Source organism: Strigops habroptila, chromosome 2 (genome assembly GCF_004027225.2).
Source record: "Strigops habroptila isolate Jane chromosome 2, bStrHab1.2.pri, whole genome shotgun sequence".
NCBI classification, from domain to species: Eukaryota; Metazoa; Chordata; class Aves; order Psittaciformes; family Psittacidae; genus Strigops; species Strigops habroptila.
The window spans coordinates 6,940,689-6,960,406 of record NC_044278.2 but is presented as its reverse complement, the minus strand read 5'-3'; the positions used below and the strand labels follow the sequence as shown (position 1 = coordinate 6,960,406).

At 40.5% G+C, this 19,718-nt stretch overlaps 1 protein-coding gene across 5 annotated transcripts in view; it reads left to right on the top strand.

Moving 5' to 3' along the window:
- ZBTB20 (zinc finger and BTB domain containing 20) overlaps positions 1–19,718 on the top strand; it is a 468,334-nt gene that overhangs the window by 391,947 nt on the left and 56,669 nt on the right. Inside the window, exon 1 of one of the 5 annotated variants that reach the window (XM_030471448.1) lies at positions 17,651–18,154. The exons of 3 other annotated variants lie outside the window; for them this stretch is intronic. The gene's annotated coding sequence lies outside the window, so the exon portion shown is untranslated. Of the gene's footprint in view, positions 1–17,650; positions 18,155–18,981; positions 18,993–19,718 lie in introns of those variants that run through there. One more of the 5 variants, XM_030471451.1, reaches the window with a different exon arrangement.

Genomic DNA, 19,718 nt, shown 5'->3' with positions numbered 1-19,718 from the left:
GAACTTGAAGTTGTAAAGAAATACAGAAAGACAGGGTTCTTGCACCAAGGGAGCATCATTTTGTATAAGGCCTTTGGTAGAGATGTAATGAAGTTTGTGGCTACCAGATGCATTTTACTTTTTACGACACTTGACTGAGATGTTCTCAGTCTACTGCTGCTGGCATACAAGATTGCTCAGTTGTAGGGCTTGAGTGATCTCAGCTGCATGTGACAGTCTGTGTCACTGAGCACAAGGCGGTAGAGCTGAGGGGAAAACACACCATCTTGAGACCTCTTGAAGACTGAATGGTGCAGTAGAACATACTGGCAGAGAAAAGAGGAAAGTTGATACGGGACTGAGGAACAACCGTGCTTCTAACTGGTCTGTGAATCTTGATGTAAGCAAGGAGTTCAGGTTTATGAAAGACTAGTGCTCTCTGAGCATCCAGAATGAAAATCAGAAATACACAGTGCAGTAGAAGGAAGTGTGCATCCCCAGTAAATATTGCCGTAACAAATTATAGACCATGCTGCCTGCAGAGAAACTAGACTCAAGCTTTGCATGTTGTGTGGAATTTTAAGCAATTCAGTGAAGCAAAGGGAGAAGGTAGGGTCAAAAGTTTAAAAATCCTACGAGAGGTTTTCCTGACTCTTGGGACTTCTAGTAAGTTGCCTCTGCTGATCTCAGTTGCAACAAGTGGACGCAGAAGGAAAACTGATTTCAAGTAACTGAGTTTCAAAGCCATGTGCTATATATGTCATGAATTTCGCTCCCAAAGTGTAGATATCTATATTACAGAATACAAAGGGAAGTTTACCTGAAACTTACAATTTCTTCACCTCCCTTTTGACATCCAGAAGTTAAGAGGTTACTATTCTTGGGTTTTTTCTTTTAGAAGAGCATCTGAGCATCAGAAATTACTTCTCTGAATATTATCAATCCTTCTGAGAATTGTAGCAGAGGATGTTAGAGGAGAACAAGGGGAAAATGAAAGCAGAGATTAAAAGGACCTAAAAGGAGGGAGAAGGTTGAATTTGAGAATATGGTGGAAACTAGGATCTGGGAAAAAAGGGTAAGAGGGTAAGAGAATAGGTAGCAAAACGGCAGGGGGGAGGGAGGAGACAGGGGTAGTGGAAGTGGCTGGAAGGGATAAAAGTATTCAAACCAAAATATTTTGTGAGTAAAAGCACAGGACAAAACCTAGTCAAAAGTGATAAAGAGTCAAGATCCAATTTAATTATGTGGGAGGGCAGGAGGAAAAGGGTCTTGTTCATCTTAATCCTGTAGTGCACAGCATGACTATTCCAATAGTTAAATTACTGACTTTGAATTCTCAAGTCTGACTTTCAGATTTCTGCTTATTATTTTCTTCTGTGACTCTGGCAAGTAACTTAACATCTCTAAGCGTTTGTTTCTAGTCCTGTAAGATGGGAATACTAGCACTTCAGTAAACTACAAGGATTTTATGAGACAAAATATTTTTAAGGTCTTGCCGTGAGCTGATGCTACAGCCCTATGATTTGCATAAATATCTAGAAAAGAAATAAATGTTGGGAATGCAGTCTATGGAGTGAGACCTAATTTGAGAGCAGTGGAGTGTGCATTTGTTTGTAAAAATCCTCTTCCATCATAAAAGGATGATGATATGATGTATGGTGAGACCCAACTCTCCTCCCCATCTGAAGTATAATTTTCAAAGGATTGTGCAAAGGAAGTTAGTTTTGTGATTAATGCATTAATCACACAACTGAGTGTTGGAATCTGATGGACATAGAGGCACACACAAACTTCCACTGATGTCAGTAGTATATGATCTCAGCATCTCTCATAAACAGAAGAAATCATCATTGACAGCTTGGAGTTCATCTCCATTTTTCTCCCATCATTTTCTCTGCAAGCCACAGCAGCTAAGATAGTGGCTGTCAAGGATGCCAGTCAACATGTTAGTGGGTGCAAGAAAACAGTCTGATGGCTCTATGTGACTAAGAAGAAACAGGTTCATGTTTATGAGGGAAGTGGTGGTGGTCCTCCTGGTGGACCCTGGAGGCTCTGTCCATGGTACTGGGCTCCAGCCGGCGCTGCCCACCCCTCCTGTGTTGCTCCCTGTGCCAGGCATCCCTTGCCAAGCCCTTTTCTGGGAATGTTAGGGGTCTATAGCACAACCGAGCCCAAAGGCTGCTTCTTCCAAGGCTAAGAATAATCATTCAAACTCCCAGCATCCCAAGATGCGCTACCCTGCTGCCACTGCCATCACGTACCGCTGTAGAAATCTTTTCTCTGGGAAGAAAGAGCTGTATTTTGCTCTCAAGCAATACTTACATTTGTTACCTCCACTTCTCTCCCACTCTTTCTGGACGGAGAAGGCTCGGGGACCTGAAGTGGGATTGCCAGGAAATAACAAAATGCAGCCACAGCCTAAATGGAGTAATTAGTAGGAAGGTTTCTGTTCTCATTGCTGTGATGTGGCTAGAGAATGTTTGACACCTGGTGTAACATCTTTAAAGTTTGGGAGGATCACGTTCCTGGAAAGTAAAAGAGTTTGTGATAAGTCAGTAATGTAAATCTTCCCACATGGATGTCGTAACGCCTTAATCCCACTCTATATCACTCTCTAATTCATGACAAGCAGTTCTTTATAGAGTAAAACTATTTGCAAAAATATTAGAGTTCCTCATTTCACCTATTTGTATTTTGAGTATTTAATCTTGGACCTGGCAAAACATCACAAAATGGTGTCTGTGCGTATTTCTCCAGATTCTGTTTTATTCTGCCATATTTCTTTCCTAATGAGCATTTCAGAAATGTTCAGGTGAAGACTTTCGTAGTTATGAGTACTTATGCATCATTTGGAATCTATCCTCCTCCTTGAAAAGTTTGTCATTCAGTTAAAAACAGGAAGCCTATGACTTAGATGACCAGACACACGGTATAAATAACAAATGGTAAAAAAATGAATCTTTCATATATTGCCAAAGGGATGTATACCATTCATCCAGGCTGTTCAGCTCATGCCACTAAACAATGACATCACTTGAAAACATTAAGACTTGGGTGCCAAATATAAAAAGGTAGATTTTTCCATTCTGAATCAGTTGTTCAGTCAACTCTACCAATCCAGCTTTAGTGACAGGGAATAGCTGTAAATATATTTCAGAATAATTTGAAAATTACGTATGTGGCTTTTCTGTACATCGTGATGCTTTAAGTAGTGTTGCTCATATCTCAGGACCTTACGAGCTGCCTCTAACCCTGTTCTGCATATTGTATTTGAAACTGGAAGGAATCATCTTGCTTAGATACAGAATTCCCTTACTTCTTGTCATCATGAATTCCAAAATTCGCACCTGGGATTTGTCAGTGATTCGTGAATCAAAATTGCCATTCAAGAACTTTGGACCACATAAGTTTATGGTCAGATATTCCACATTTAAGGGAAGAGATTGTTTTCTTTGTAAGTGTTAAGAAGCTTGGGATACTAGAAATTGCACTGTGGAAAAGCTTGTAAGCAAAGACAGAAGAATCAGTATCTGCTGTAGCTCCTCTTATGGAGAGTGCTGTGGTAGAAACGGCAGGCTTATTGGTGATTTGTTATAGATAGTTTTATTGACATGAGCTTGGGATGTTTTTAATCTTCATTTCTAAGTGGTGCTGCTCAGCCCAAATAAAAGGATGTGGGGAGAAGGTTTTGTGTTCTTTAATGGTATATACATTACAGAAAAACATTTCAGGTAAGCTTTAGGCATAAAGGGTCTTTTTTCTGTAAATATAGGGGTAATTGATCCCTTCATCTTCAGCCAAATACTTCAGATATCAGAGAAGACAACACAAAGCTCAGGAAACATTTGATGAATGTAAAATGCTTACGAGTCACGTATGTGAGTATATGTATCTAGGTATAAGTATATACAAACATACCTGTAAATATATATATGTAAAAATAAAATTAAATAGTTGTTTACACATATGCATGCATCAATGAATATGTATAACTTTGTTGAAGTTTGGTGTGCTTGTATCTGTGCAGACATATATATTCATATATGAAATATGTGAACGGTATTCATATAGTCACCAATTTCAGTCTGGTAACAGGGTCAAACAAAAGCATGACATTTCTGATTAAGAAACCTGCTCTCTTTTCCAGAGCAGTGATGCTGTCCTTCTTCTAATGCAAAATAGAAATTGCACGTGACTGTAAAGACAATATTTTAGATAGGCTGGACCTCAGGCTTCTGCGGTTCTAAGGAGAAGCAGTATGTCTGAAACAAAGAGGAAAAACCTGTTTCCTTGTCTGGGAAGAAGCAGTTGTTGGAAGGTGCACAGGTTGGAGAACTGTTAATCTAATTCTTGTGGGGAGACGTTAGCCAGGAGGAGATGCTAATGTAGGACATTTAAAATTACTCCTGTGAAAAATTAATTTAGAATACACATGTATGATTCATTACATGCCTACCGCTTCTACATACATGACATATGGTGCTTTCTGAAACACGTATTATTAAGAGATGAAATTGTCTGACTGAGAAAGGTGGTGGCTTTATAGATTTCATTTTAGCAGTTTTGAGCATTGAAAAACCCTGAAAGATGCACATCACCTGTCTGCATCCCTCAGGATGCTGTCCTTTGCAAACAACATGTTTCTGGAGGAAATAGTAGCAGTGGATACTATAATCCTTAGGTATTCAAGGACACTTGTCCTCCATCTTTTGGGCCTCATATCATCTTGGGGCAGGTGGATTCTTGCTGTGATCATGACATAACAAATGTTCTTGCAAATGGATTTTATCAAAGCCTGCTCTAACCCCCTCTGCTCCCTGTTGCCCTTGGAGATCATCTTCACAGGAAGGAGGAGATCAGGGAGCTACAGTATTTGTGGCTTTGTGATGAGTGTGAAAAGCCCCTTTCTGGGTGCTTGGATAGATTTGGTGTATCCCTGGGTCATCTCTGTACTGTTATAAATAGGCTGCTGTAAACAAGAGGACAAATTACTCTGACTTGTTCCAGACAGACATACAGTACGTGCAGCTTAGCAGGAAGCTTTCTGAGTCACTATATGCAAAATAAGCTTCCCGTGAGACTTTGCGATAAAAAGAAGAAAGCAACTTGTTGTTATTTCAGTAATCATGAGCCACTGAGCTAAGTAAACTAAGGCTGCCCATGGAGCCACCCATACCCTGGGAGAAGGTCTGTACATAGCTGCTGCTTTCTCTCAGATCATAAAAAGGCACTGAGGTTCCCAAGAGTTGTCAGACCATCTTGATACAGTCAACTTTTGTGTTTGGTTTGACTGCTAAAAGATGAGTCTATCCTGTGCAGTCAAAGGAAAATTTAACCTTTGAGTCGGACTCACAGTCCAGACCAGCTGGTGCTGCATGTTCTCCCTGGATTGCCTAGCTGCCAAAGCCTACTTGATGCTTAAATAGCCATTGAAAACAATGCATGATGCCTTGCCTCTGAGCAAGGAGCAGTCAGAAGAGTCTGAACAGGCCAGTCAGCACCAGTAAAGGGCTCGACTCTGACTGTGTAGATAAAGAACAAGCTTTTTCCATAAATCCAAGATAACAGCCATCTAAGATAGATGCGCCCATGGAGGGGACTTGGTACATGAAATTGCAGGAATCGTTTGAGAAAATGTTTGCACAGATAAATGTAATGAATTTCCTTTTCCCTCCTTTCTCTTACTTGTCTTCCCATCCATACAAAGCCACAGTTTATCTTTCTGTCCTCAGGAACAAGAAAGCTGCCAGGCACAAATCAAAGAGCCCACACTAGCACAGAATGGAGCAAAACATTCTCCATCATCCAGACAGATCTGACCAGCCTCTATTTAAGTTTTGTCTCTGTGCAGGCACAAATGCAATTAGGAAACCTGTGATTTCTCCTGAGCCTTGCCAGTCTGACAGCTTGGGAGAAATAAGTGAGGAGAATGCAGGGAGACACTGGGCTAACTGTGATCAGCAGCCACACTCGAAATGTGTGTTCAATCAAGGAGGGCGTACCAGGCACCAGTGTCTCACTTCACTCTACAAACCTCAGCATCTCAGCACTTGCAGGCACCGTGCTCATTGTCAATCAGTCTGTGACAGCCAGCACTGCCTCCGCGTGCACTTCATTCCCCCTCCTGCCTTTTCTGGAGTGGTAGGAACTGAGGATGATAAGAAATCAGAGTTAATGGGAGGTGAAGGTGTGAGACGGGGAGAGTTTATCATAATAAATGCAAGGTAAAGGTAAACACGCAAACTACAGCCCAAGTACTGTGTTGTCATGGGACATTGACAGTGCCAAGAGAAGTAAATAGGAACAGCAGGAAAAAGATGTATATTAAGGGTATTACAAAACGTGTATCTGAAAGTGGAAAACAAGTGGCAGGCTAAGGGAATGACTAGAAGTGAGTAAAGAGACCGAAAAAATAAAAGGCAGATAAAGAGACAGGCAGAAAGAAAAGTATGGAACAGGGAGGAATGCCGTGGAATGGGTAGGTATAATTTACACTGCATCCTTTCATGACACTTTACCCAGAAGAGGTGGATAGGATCTTTGAAACCTTCAGAAGAGATTAAACACACAATTTACATTGAAATAGAAATGAGAATTGTAACACACTGAGCTGGTCTTAAAAATTCTTCTCTGTATTCATAGCAGCGTACAGTAGTGTTAGTATGAGCTGCATGACTTAAAGCCCTACAAATCAAAATTAGCATGGGCCCCAAACACTTCATTAAACACTAATGCATGTACTACACAATGTCAGCAGGTACCAAGTGGTTGGTATTTTTTTTCAAAGGCATGTATGTGTTCCCTACATGCTATAGATAACTTTACATAGATGAAGTTGCCTCAGCTTGCCCATTCTAAGGTTTTGGATCAGTTGCCGATTACTTCGCAGTCTTCACGCTGTGGAAACTCTGTTCTGAACACATACCTGCTGCATTCCTGTCTTGAACTTCACCCCAGATTTGCTTTCAAAGTTTTATCTATGCCATTCATGGAGACATAAAACAAAAGTATGAATGCGCTCCCTGGAGAAATGGTGATATAAAAGTCTTTTTGGGGGTAAGCGAGAGGCTGGATGTAAGTGGCCAGGCCTATAACTTCCACAAGTGAAATTCTTATAAAAGAAGTGACAAATGGAGCGAACTCAGCTCCCACTTCACAGAAAGGTTCATTAGAGCTGAGAAGTAGAGTCTGATCAGACACTTAACCTGTCAACAGGAATAGGAAAACTTTAAAGTGACAACAGTTTTGTTCAGTATGTTGCATATAGCAAGCACCATAACCATGTAACAATACTGAATTTCTACTGCTTTGCCTCTTGTGTATGAATCTCATGCCAAGTGGACCATTTGAGGCTTTAGGTAGTGAGATATTTCCCTTTCATTTTACACACGTATCAAATACTGCGTATGATAGTAAGCAGTGAAGGATGTGGGGGTTTTAATGTTCTAAAGACTGCAGTGGACCCCAAGGCTGAAGCCTCTTTCTCCAAGTTTCAAAGGACAACGAGATGCAATGACAATTACACTCCCCTGAAATAGAAAGTTTATTGTGTACAGCCAGGGCAGATGCTCACTTAGCTGTAACTGAGCTGCTAAAACAAAAGCTGTGTTTACCTGCTGCTGCCCAGCAAATTTGAAATCTTAACAGATCTTTTAGTTGCAATGTGAGAGGAGCCATGTGCATGCTTTAGGTTTAATGGCACATCTTGTGATGGGCCCTGAAATACTGCTCTGGGAGGTGAAGAGGAGGTGAAAATACACTCTGCTCAGTCAAAACCCATCTCTGGACCATGAAATACACTTTGGGTGGGAAAAGGTGCATCAGAAGAGTGTCAAAAGGAGAATTACAACAAGGGTCAATAAAGAACCATGGAAAAAATCTGCCAGATTTAACAGAACATTAATTCAACATACTAGGCTTTTCAAGCAAGCTTTTCTTTAACTGATTTTGTGGTAATGTTAGTGAAGAATGTAAATTGGAGCCCAGCTGATGAGTCTGGGCATCTGTGACACGCTTAATTTTTGTAACTGTAAATAGTAAAAGGACTATTCAGTGAAAGCTAACCTGTTACGTTTTGCCTGAAAATAGCCCTTTTCAGAACCAGTTGCTTTTCTAATATATAGTACATGGGTTTCCATTAGCATCACCTGGATGACTTCATGCATATCCTGGGGCACGTTTTGGCCCCACATGTTCTATAGCTAAATTCTAGTGGCTCACACAGCAAGCTTGTGTTTAGGATAACTTGTTTAAAGCTGTTAGCATTTAATGGCCACAACTGGGGCCTTAATGTTAATGCCCCATTAATCCCTCTGCTCTGGGAGTCAGGTTTTCCTGCTTTAACATCTGTTGCATCAGCAGTAGGTGCACCTACGCCGACAGTATACAGAAGGTCAGATACACAGGGGAGGGTGTGCAGATCTCTACTAAAAGCACCACAGTTTCTGTTGTTTGGAGCCATGCTCATTGCTTCTGACCGAAAAAGCATCTCCAGCCTGATAATGGCTGGAGAGTTTCTTCAAAAGTCCTAGCCTCCCATTTGGGTCCACCAGCATCTCTTATTTTAGCAGGAGCTGAATCAGACATAAATTAGAGATTAGGTATTCTAGTACCTAATACTTTATGAGCCAGAAAAAAATCCTAGTGCACCTTTGGATGTTGAGATACCTGTGTTTGGAAATTAAGACCTACTTGCATCTGACTGGCTTTTGTTGCTCTGGTCTCAGAAATCTTAGAAGACCTGTCAGAGATGTAGATGCTTTCTGAATATAGAAACATGATGTTGTTTATGTTAGTATTTGTTGGGGAACTGTAACAAGATCTTTCTTGTCATGGATCCTACTATGATTATCTCTGTGGGGGATGGTTTAAAAACTTATATACATAGCAAGCTCATATACATAGCTTGCATAGTATTTTTTTCTGCAATGGAATTTAATATATTAGCACTCTCTAGATGACAGCAACTTCCAAGTCGTTCTCAGGCATAATCTAGGAGATGCTTTTTGACCGTTGAGGGGATTTATGGGGCTTGTTTGGATTTTTTAACAGCTGAATTAGCCCGATAGCCACTGATTCTCTTGCATGCCTTGTCTCTCTGGTGACCACATTGGTGTACCCTTCCTTAGAGGAAGTCAAAGATTGTTATGCTGGGGGGACAGCCCTATTTCCCCAGGCTTTGGGGAAGAGGAAGAATGGGAGACTGAGCTGAGTGGGAGGCTATGTAAACTGAGGAAAGGAGGGCCAAGATTGTTCCTGTGAGATGAGAGAGCTTTTTAATGTTGGAATGATGCAAAGTCAGACTGTTCTTTTTATGTGATTTTAAACACTACGCCCATCAAACTTTTAGATAGGCTTCTTTTATAAATATTAGCAAATGTTAAAAATCCCTTTATGCTTAAAGACAGTTGTAATAAGTATTGTCCAAGTGATAAAAATCACACCATTTTAGGCAGTTTGAGTTGCTAGTGACGGCAGTGTTGTGCTTGGTGTTTAGAAAAGCTATCAGCTGTCAGTCCTATCAGCAGTACCCATAGGGCTAGGAGTGCTGGTTTGGACATGCTGAAAGTGATTAAAGCATCCTATCTATAAGGACTTACAGTGTAACTTTAAAATTGGCTCGCACTTGGGGGAGTGAGCAGCATTGTATTTCCTCCTCGTATTTAAGGGTTATCGTAGCCAGAATGGCTGTCAGAAGTGTTTTGTCCATGAGCTGCTTGGAAGGTCCTCTGTGACGTACATGGGGTTTTAGGATACGGGACCTGTATAAGCTGAGGTAAGCAATGAAATATTACACGATCTAGTAAGTGTAGAGGTCAAGTTATCAATGTGCATCAGCTGGAAAATAAATACACGGCCTCAAGCCACCTGTATCACAGGACTCCACAGCACCAGGCAGACACACAGTGGGCTTGTCTTCTGTCAGGCTCAGCAGGGATTCCTTTCTGTGCTTTTAAAAGAAGCTGTATTTGGCTCTGCAGATGGACAGGTACATACTATTCGTTAGCAGGGAGCTGAAGAAAACTAATAAGGGGCACAGGCTGTGGTTTGTCATGGGCTTCAGGGACCAGACCAATTGAGCAAATTTCACTCTTTGGCTACGCAGATTTGCCAACACATTGCACAACTCCTCTACTCGTGCCAGCACAGTTGTTTGTAGAGTTGGGCTACGAGAGGAGACAACCAATGTTTCTTTAAATCACAGATTTTTGCAGGGATTGGGGAGTAATTTTTTGCCATGGCCTGGGGAGTAATGAGAATACCTTATCTCATACTGCTTCTGAAATCGCTGTTTCATTGGACCTTCAGCCTCAGGGCATGATTTGCAAAGTAATCGGTACTGCATTTATTTACCATTTTGTGCAGGAAGCACCATTGCTGGTACAAACAGCCCTACTTCTCCAAGCATGTGTTTTAATGCTGAATTTGAAGTTGTGCTTCTGAAGGTAGAGCAAAGGGAGAGAGTCTTCTGGATGTCATACTTAACCAGTGAGGAAGGTTAGCAGAAGTGTGAGGGGTCCCTGCCCATGGCAGGGGGGTTAGAACTAGATGATCTTAAGATCCTTTCCAAACCTAACCATTCTATGATTCTATGAAGAATAACTCAGAAGCAAAGATGAACTTTGCATAATGTCACCTTAAACTTCCTGAGATGTTTTTCCTTCACATCATAGAAAGATCCTACAGTCAGCAGACTCGAAGACCTCAGGCTGATTTAGCAGTGTGAGGAAGGTGCTGCATTGTCAGGGCTACATGGCAGCACCAAATCTGAAGTATCTCCTCCTATGTAAGACCACAGGGGAATTAAATGTTAGTGTTTCTGGTCCAAAGAAGGTTGGGGTTTTTCCCCTTGGTTCTGGAAAAAATACAAAAAGAATAATAGATGCCACTCAAATGAATATACCACTAACCTATGCTTTCTCTTTGATAACACCCTAGCTGTAAAGAGAGAGTTTGCCCTTTTTGCTGAAAATTATCCAGTGCAGCCTGAAATCAATCAGGATCTGGTTTGCTTTATGTAATAACTTTTACGACTCTGGTTTAGCTGGTGGTTTTTCTGCCTGCACTCCTTGCTGCTGGGGGAGCATGGATGGGAAGTGACAGTAGTGTTTCATCTTTTCATGTCCAGACCCCTAAGTTCCCTCCATTGCCACCCACTGCATGTCCCTCTGATACTTTTTGCCTGTGTGTGCAGCTTTTTTGCAGTGTTTTAATACTCAAGTGAGGAAAGTGTTATTTTTTTTCTTTTACAGGCTTATTTCCATGGTTCAATAGTATGGAAGAGTGCAAGGCTCGCTCTGTCTGTCTGCCGTTGACTTTCTTAGGCTGCTTTATAGAGAGAGACTAGTTCCTTTTTCACGCGGTCAGGTTTCCGGATTTGTGATGCAAGCATTTAAACTTTCCATAGACTAGCTGGCAACTCATGTTTCAAGAGGTCGCGTATCCTTATAGTCATTTCCCTGACTCCATTGTTACATCTTGTTGCCTGATCCGTGTTTGCTGCTCTCTTTCTATACAATGGATTATCCACTCTGCTGTGTGGCTGTTCCTCATTGTACTGTCTAATGCTAAAAGAGCCATTTCTTCAACTTGCTCCTTATTCTTTTACTCCTTTCTTCATATACAACTCCATCTAATTCACAAGGATTATCCAATGAATATGAATTTAGTTGTCTTCTGGTTAATCATCATCTAACCTGCCAAAGAGTGTTTCATGGGTTTCCATATTTTTACGGATGCTTTTTAGGCCAGAAAAACACAGTGTACCTTGGAGTCATCAAACTGGAAAAACAATCAAGACCTGCTCAGCCCATCTCCCCAGGGCCAATGAAGGATGGTGTGTGCATCACATGTCTAGTGTTTTGTCTAGGGCAGTTTTATATACACAGTTTATTCCCTAAGGAGACTACTCTTCAGGCTTGCACTATTTGCTCCCTGGAATTTCAGCTTTATGTTACTGTTCTTGATTTCATCCATACACCTTTTTATTATTAGCTACCCTCTCTTCTTTCCTTTTTTTTTGGGGGGGGGGGGGTGTGTTTTTTTTTGGTTTTTTTGGTGTTTTTTTTTTTTTTTTGTTTGGGGTTTTTTTTGGCATTTGCACCTTTCAATTAAAAGCAGTTTGTTTTCATATCTTTCCCTTCGTCTGCTAGTCACTGGCATGTCACTGGGGTGTGCAGACATAGCTCTTCATTTCTTTTCCTAATAGCTCAGTCTTTCCACCACCCTGGTCTTTTATGCGGCTCTTTTCTGAACTCTCTCCAATCACTCTGATGAGGAGATGCCCAGAAACAAATGTCACGTTCCAGGTGACTTCACCTCAGAGCAGAGACAGAGAGACCATTGCTGTATCTTGCCATTATGTGATGTGATTACTTAGCTTTTAATGGTGCTGATTCGTCTTGACTTCTCTCTGTGTGTGTTCGGTCTAGACTGTGGCCATCATCTGTGGCTCTTAAAAGAACCTCTTTAGCAGCCTTCAGGCCTGTTCCATTGATCTGAATTTATTCATTTTCCTTTCAGACTCCTTCAGCCCCTTTGCTTCCTCCTTTTCCTTAAGTGTAGTTGTCACAGAACTCAGCTTAATCCTCTCATGGTACATGTGTTTTGGATACTGCAGTTAACAGTTCAGCTCCATCTGCTTTCTGAGCCAATCCTGTGGGCTGAGATTTTTGGGCTACTTGCTCCAGTGTGTAGCAAATATTGGCACTAATATTTAGCTATCTAAGTCCATCCAAGGCTTCTTTGAAAATGTCAGTGTGACTTATATTGTCCCATGATGAATCTTCATGAGAATAGGTTTTAAAGTAACATGTACCTGCAGCAAAATGTTCAGTCAGGGCACTTCTCCCCAGTCTTTTACTTGAACCCAGATGCTTCTCCTTTTGATGTATATCCATACAATGATATAAAAAGAACCAAAAAGAAACGCCAGGTTGAGATACCTTGGAATTTTTTAAGGTGTTTGTGTTCCAGTACAAATTTTGCTCTAGCACTTACTGTCTGAAGAACTGACGTCAGGTTAAAGTAAACAAATAATTTGAGCAGCTTCTTAAAATGCATGAGACATAAAAGGGAAGACTTCATTTCTCTCCACAGTGCTCACCACCAGGTAAACCGATTTTGTTTATAGGGCAATTAGATATTTTGATCACTGGTACACTTATGATCATTGTTTTTCTCATTCTCACGTTATCATGTTGTTTGTTCCTTAAATATTTACTCCTGGAATGCATATGTACAGACATAAAAAAAAAGCCTATATATTTCTATATGCCCAGTATGCTTTGGGTTCATGCTTAGCTCTAGCATGGAACCCCCTGGATAGCTGCACTACTGTGATCTTTGTGCTAACTGCAATGTCATGACCTCTGTGCTAATTGCAGCTTGGTATTGAAAAGACAGAATTTATGTCTTTCTTTGTGAAGCCTGAAGGATAAGATAAGAAAAAGATACATACCTTTCCACTGTCTGTTAACTTTGATAGTGCAAGATAAGAAAAATACGCAGAATACAGTGGAAGGCACCATATGCCATAAACAAGTAGCTATAAATATATTTGTGTTGAAATGCATGTTGAGTTCTCTCTGTCCTATAGATGAACATGGTTGTGGTAGTCCTTTTTGAATTGGTAATATATCACTGCTTGGGGTTTTTGACAGATGATACTCTTAATCAGTAAACTAACCTAAGTTTGGGCAGTTCCGTCTCTTGAGTTCTTTCTTCAGGATTAAGTCTTAATACAGACAAGTTACGACAATGATGAATGCTACCAAAACAACATCAATGAACAGATTTGATTCTGCAGGTCTGACTTGTGGCAGCTTGGTGTCTTATGTTTGTCACTCATGTCTAAGTAAAATGGTTTGGAAAAGTTGTATCAGATCAGAATAATTTTGGTTTGTTTTTATAATTCTCCTAATTTTAGTGTTCTTACTTTGTATCTCTTTTTCTTTCTTTCTAACCTAGTTTATGGATTTAATCTATCAAGGGCTATTCCACTGTATCTACTATTACGATACTCAAAAGTTTTAGAAAGGCAGGACCATTTGAAACACAACCAAAGCAGGTAGTTGCCTAGAGTCGTAGACTGGTAGAATAGAGAGGCTGAATGGTTGGTCCCCAAAGTCTTACCGTGGACTTTGGGGTAAGACTTTGGGGACCAAAGTTTCTGGATTCTTACCTGAACTGCTGCTGGCAAGAGGCTGGGCAAATTGACAGCTATCCGAGTAGTCATAACGTCTCCTCACCTCTCTTCCCATGAGTCCATCAGCAGGGTGCTGTCTCACTGGGAATAGGCACATGTGTACAGTGGCAAGGTTGCAGCCCAGCAGGGAGTGAGGCTGTGCAAGCACACAGCAAAGCCAGGACTCCCCAGTACCACCTACTCACTGACTGTTCAACTATTGCAGGGGCAACTTCTTTGCCCATGTGGCTGGGAAGCATTACGCTTCCTTTGGAAATAAATTCCTAACAAGGAAGTTACTTGTTCTTTTGCTATGATTTCCAGGAGAGTTGTGGAATCTCTTTTTCAAGTTTTTCCCAAATCTTTAAATTCCTTCTTGTCTTTCCTTCCATGTAACTGTTTCTACATAAAGACCTTAAACTGTTTTCTTGGTACCCGTGAATTAAGCTTTTTAAGATGCCTGTGAAGTCGATCTGTTATTATCTTGATTGGCCTTACAGAGAAGTTGAAGCACAGAGCACTGAAATATCTTTCTCAAGGCCAAGCATGAGTTCCCCAGAACAGGTACAAGTAGGACCCAGATTTCCTGATTCTGAATGCTGTTCTTTAAAATAAATAAAATTCCCTTTTGACTTCTGAGGATGCTCTTTGATGGTGGCGATAGCAGTGTAGCAAGCCTTGTTTCATATTTGTAGAATTTTTCTTTTCTTTTTTGATCTCACATCCTTTAAACCTTATTATTTTTATTGATGCCATCTCTAATTTATTTCTATTTTTATTATGGCAGCCACGAGTCTTCCATCAACTTCTTGGAACTGTCGCTTACTGAACTTCGTCATAGTATTAAAATTGATGAGATTGAGTTGAGGCTTCTTTTACTCTTTTTTTAAAACTTTTTTTTTTTTTCTCTTTTAATAAAGGCAAATCAATCTGAGATGTTCCATGTTTACACTTGTACCTTTTTTCACGTGATTAATTCTGATTGATGGCTCTGTTTCTTACTACTTCTTTTCTATTATCACGCATATCCATTTGTAGTAAAATACCCATCTATCTTCACTGTTGTATTTTCATACTTAAGTCAAAAAGCTCATTGCCTCGCAGGCACCAATTGCAAACCCTTTTCTCTTCTATCCTTTCCAGGAGATCTGTGTGTCAGCTCAGTCCTGCTGCAGAGGAAAACCTTTGCCTTTCTTCTCCTTACTCATGCCATGAAGTCATAGCTGTGATATCACAGTGGGCTGCTATGGGAAATCTTGCGATATCTGAAGGAGAGGATTATAACTAGGTTAACAAAGCTGTGGCAGAACCGGAATGATAAAGGTGTTTATCATCCCATAAAGCATCTTGGTAATTAGAAATTTAAGCACAGACATTTCCTGTTTTTTTGAGGGAGAGCTGGAATTTTATCTGCTTTTCTCTCTTACGCTTCATCAAGGAAGTCCACATTTATAAAGCAAGAAGAATTGAAGCTGCACTTTGTTTTTCACACAGTGAGAGGGAAGGGAAAAAATGTGCAGGCAGGCTAGGTCTATAACATTGATTTGTAACCAACAAAGGAAATGTCTACTTATGAGACACAAATCAATGTAACCAGACTGTGAAAGTGCAAACAGAGATGTGAGAAAATTATTTGATCGTTAGTCTTCCTTTGGAAAAGACAGAGGGCCAAATTCTGCTCTCATTTATGAGGATGTAACTTCCACGAAAACCAGAGGAGTCTTGCCACTGTGATTATAAACAACATTTCATATGGAGTCCTTCTGATGGCTGGAGGTGTAAAGCATTAGAGTCAGGAAGGGGGCCAGGCAGCAGAGGGAGACAGAGGAAGGATGCTGTAGCAAAGAGGATATGAACCAGGTTTTGTTATTAATGAATTGTAGGTACAGAAAACATATTGATGTTCCTTCCTATGCAGAGGTGACCTGTGTGAACTGTACACTGGCTAAATTCAGCTGAAATCTTAAAACAAGTTTCATTAACCTGGGACTTTGTTGCCACAGACTGAGATGGACTGGTCTCCTGAGACTAGTCCTGCAGATTCTAGACTACTGGGTCCATTATCTAGGAAAACCCCATATTAACAACAACACCACTGTGTTTTGAAGGAAGGAAGAAAATCTGGTGGTCTAAGTGGGAAGTAAGAGGTGCAAATTTGGAGGTTAACTCCCTTATTCTTACATGGCTAGTCTTTACAAGGGCAGTTTGTTTCTCAGGTGGATGGGTGTTTGTCTTCCTTGGAGCTGTTTGCAACCCCAGATTTACCCTGTAGATTGATAGAATTGGTCGCTTCGATGCTTCCATGGGACAGATAGTTTCTGAAGCTGTGGTTTGATGCCACAGTGAATCTGGGTCATAATACCCTATCAAACCTACTGTAGCCATATAACACAAAGTGTTGATCTAGGATAAATTCACATACCAGTTTGAATGTTTTCAGAACAAATGGATAACTTTATATGGCAGGCTTTATGCCAGGTCAGATATCACCTGTCTGCGCCACTCTGACTGCAGGCTAGATTATATATCATCTGTTCTCTTGCAGCGACACAAACCCTTGCTAATTTGATCGTAATGTGATCATGTGCCCATGCCCAAACCAGGTCAGATCTATACTGCAGAGTGATCCTGTGGTAACAGTTGTGGATTGATAGCCTGAGTCTGTTCATTAGTGGGGAAACTCATCTCAACTTCAGCATAAAATCCACCAAAGTAGAGGCGAACTACCTTCCTTTAGCTATACACCTTGCTTCAGTCTAGTCTTCAGTCCCCTTTCATCTTCAGCAGTTCCCTGCATTTGCATGGGTACTGGGCTTTCCCGTATGTCTCCATTCAAGTCCATTAGTGCACTCACTGGAAAGAAAAAGAGGCCAATGCATACATACGTACAGTTTTAAAGGCTTGGGACCCATTTGGAGAGGTAGATATTTTTATTGTGGTGAAACTATTCTAATTCCTGTGGATATTGTTTTATTTATGCCACAATACGAGATTAAATCAGGCCATGGCTTCCCAACAGGCAAACAAAGCAAGTCTAAACAAATGATATTTTTAAAAGCTTTTGGGACAAGAATAATTTTGACTCTAAAATGCATTAAAGTGACATGAAATAACAACAAAAATCTTACATTCATTATGAGTTAAACTCCCCTTTATGAAAAGAGATGCAACAAGTTCTGTCATTTTACTTTGTAAACCAACAAAAGTCCTCTTTTTGATTTTTCTGTCTTCTGAACTGCACTTAGCCTGTCGAGATGGAGGCAAAACTCTCCCTGTCACTTGCCCCCAACTCTCACATGTAGTGAATATTTCCCCTTGGGGGCTCTTTGTGTCATGATATCTTAAAATAAGTGTCTCTATGTCAGGCATTGCTCTTATATAATACATGTTGTCGTCTGGAGTGAGGCACAGTTGTGCATATTTAGGTGGTTTGCTTTGTAATGCGTCATTACAAGTGACCGAAAACATGGTACAGGAAGTTGTTTGTGTGCTTTTTTTCATTGCTTATGCAACTCCCAAGCAGAAAATGTTCTTGAGAGCAGATGGTACAGAAAAGTCAATTGCAAGCTCCATTTTCCAGATGTGTAGATGTTTCATGTCTACTTGAAGCCAGTTCAGATGGCTTCAAAACTTGAGTCCAGCTTCTGTTTAACTCTTTACTGTGGGCCACCAGTGAAAATGTTTCCTTCGGGAGTTTCAATCCTAATAAAAATAACCTGAATGCACAGGATCTGTTGTGTTCTCGGATGCTTAGCCGGAATCTGGGACATAGCATTATGATCAGCAGCTAAAATATTAATACTGTTTTTCTAGCAGGAATGTTGAAGGTTCAGCAAGTGATGCATGGTCTGTGGTTTCCATTCGTTCCTCACTTTCAACTTTTTAAATAGTATGTTGTAACACAGACTAGCCAATATCTGAATTTCTTACTGCTTGACAAGGGGATTACTAGATAGCAAAGGCAAATTAATTAGACTTCCTACAGAAAAGGTAAGAACTTCTTACCCTAGGACAGTAACAGAGTCAGCTCCTGACTGCATGATACTGATAAACTACAGTTTACAACTCAGCAGGTTTCTTGTTTGATTTGGTTTCTTTCACTTGCTTGGGTCTTTGGACTTTTCACAGTAGGCTTATTGCTGCTGAACCATAGGCTCTTATTTGATAACAAATAATAGCAGCAGTCAATTTTTTTCCCTGTAGCACCCACAGAAATCTGTCTGAGATCATATAAGTATTATGGACTAACTTAGTGGGAGGGCATCATGAAAGCTGGTCTGCAGTTGTTGGCTAGACCAGTCACTTTGTGAGTTAAAACACAATTTAGGTTTGGTTTGGTTCTGACTTTACTGTAAGGTGATTTGTGGATCCAGGGACTCATAATAAGTAAGACTCTTGATCCCATAATAACAATATCAAATTGTCAGTTACTGTCTGTAGATCCTGAGAAACAGGCAAGTAACAATTCCTCCAAAGGTACTTCCTGGTTGTACTGTATAAGTAGGCATAGAACCAGAGTCTGACATCTGATCCACTAAGCTTTACTGTTCATAAGTACTTCCAACAAACTTTCAAGAAAGATTATCCGAGCTAAGAAAGATGATAGATTTAGAAATAAAAGCTGAAGGGGAACATTTTTTATCATGTCATCAGCTAAGTTCTTAACTGTTTTTATTACATTCCCACAATGTGAAGAGATGAACCTGAACTGAACTCTCAAAGCTGAACAAATCCCGAAGTCAAATTGACTTTCCAAATCACTGGCTCCAATCCATCTCTTAAACCAAGAGAATATAGAAGTTTGGAATGGCTGTAGTCTGGCTCTTGTGTTGGTAATACCATATAATCCAAGTTTAGATGCCCAGGTATGCTGACTGATGTTAAGAGAGGTTGGAAGGAACCTTTCTTTGGAAACCCTTGTGAAACAGTCTAGAACTACTCTGCAAACAGGTTCCCCAGGGAAGTGGTCATGGCACCAAGCCTGTCAGAGCTCAGGAAGCATCTGGACAATGCTCTTAGTCATATGATTTTGGTTTAGGTAGTCATGCAAGGAGCTGGGAGTTGGACTCAATGATCCTTATGGGTCCCTTACAAGTTGGGATATTCTGTGATTCTGGATGATAAAGTTGGTGGACCTGATAACATGTTTCTCTGCAGCACAATTTTGTCTCATTTGGCAAAAGGGCAGGCAGTGTGATGTCTCACAGAACGGCAGCAACATTACCAGCAAGAACTTCTTCCTTGACATTCTACTGATTGAAAGTTGAATTTCTGACACCATAGTAATCTTCAGAAGCTCCTTTCTGTCGACCATTCATGGCTTACAATATGACTAGTGTTTTCAATTTATAAAGAAGGTTCACTCGAAGACCTCATTATTGATTTGCAGCTTTATCTGTTAGCCTTACAGTAATGAGGGAGTTGAATATTGTCCTTTACTTTTCCAAAGGAGAAACTGAGGGGTGGAAAAAATAATGGTTTGTCAGACCTATGAGAAATTTATCAAAATGTGGGCCTTCTTTAAGAGATGCAAGGAGAGTTCATGTCTAGAAAG